This window comes from Alligator mississippiensis, chromosome 10 (genome assembly GCF_030867095.1).
Source record: "Alligator mississippiensis isolate rAllMis1 chromosome 10, rAllMis1, whole genome shotgun sequence".
In the NCBI taxonomy this organism is placed as follows: Eukaryota; Metazoa; Chordata; order Crocodylia; family Alligatoridae; genus Alligator; species Alligator mississippiensis.
The window spans coordinates 15443127-15444074 of record NC_081833.1 but is presented as its reverse complement, the minus strand read 5'-3'; positions in this window follow the sequence as shown (position 1 = coordinate 15444074).

The following is a 948-nucleotide window of genomic DNA, read 5'->3' as shown; positions in this document are numbered from 1 at the left end:
GCAGCACGAATGGGGACCACTGCCCGAGCTGTTATGAACATCCACGAGATTGCTTTTGAAAGGAAATGTAGAAAGGTTTTTCCCCGCCCCCGCCCCCCGCCCAGTGATCACACACACCAACAGATCTAACAAAAAAGGAGCAATTAATACACTGATTCTCAACCAAGACGCTGCTGCAAGGTGCCACACAACGAGGTGTACAACACCCTTCCCAGATACACCCCGAGGTTTCCAATAGGGCTCCCTTGTGTCACAACGTCCTACCTATGGGGAATTTCTACCACCTTTATTTTTCCCCGAGCCCGAGGAAGGGCACGTGAGCCCGAAAGCTTTCAGGAAAAAAGATACTGTTGTTTTTGTTTTTTTTTTAATGGGTCTAATCAACGGTATCATGTCTGAAGCAAGAGTTGTCGAGTTCTGCATTTCCGCCCTGTCGAGGGCTTCCCCAGTCTTTTTCCACAGGTTTGTTCTCTGGTTTTTCCCCGATCAAACGAGCCAAACGCCGGAGCCGGCGGGCCCGGGGCGGCTGCACGACCGGTCCCGCCGGAGGGAGGAAACGGCGCTGCACAGACGTGGGGCAGCGCGCGGCGGCTCGGCGGGAGGCCGATGGCACAACCCCAACCCCGCAGCCGCTTGCGGAACAGCCCCAGCTCCAGCTCAAGGAAGCGCGCGCGACCCGGCCCGGCCAGACACCCCAACCCCCGCCTCCGCCCCTGCCCCTGCCCCTGCCAGCAGCATCCGAGGGGCCTCCCGGCACGGCACGGCACGGCACGAGGCGGGGGAAGGGCCGGGGACTCCCTCACAAAGGACCCGCTGCAGGGAGAAAGGGAGGCGGGCGGGGGAGGCGCTTGTCGCGGTCCCTGCTGCCCCAGGGCTGAGGCGCGGCGCGGCGCGGCGAAGAGAGGCGAGGAGAGGCGCGGCGCGGCGAAGGGGCCGGACCGGGCCGGG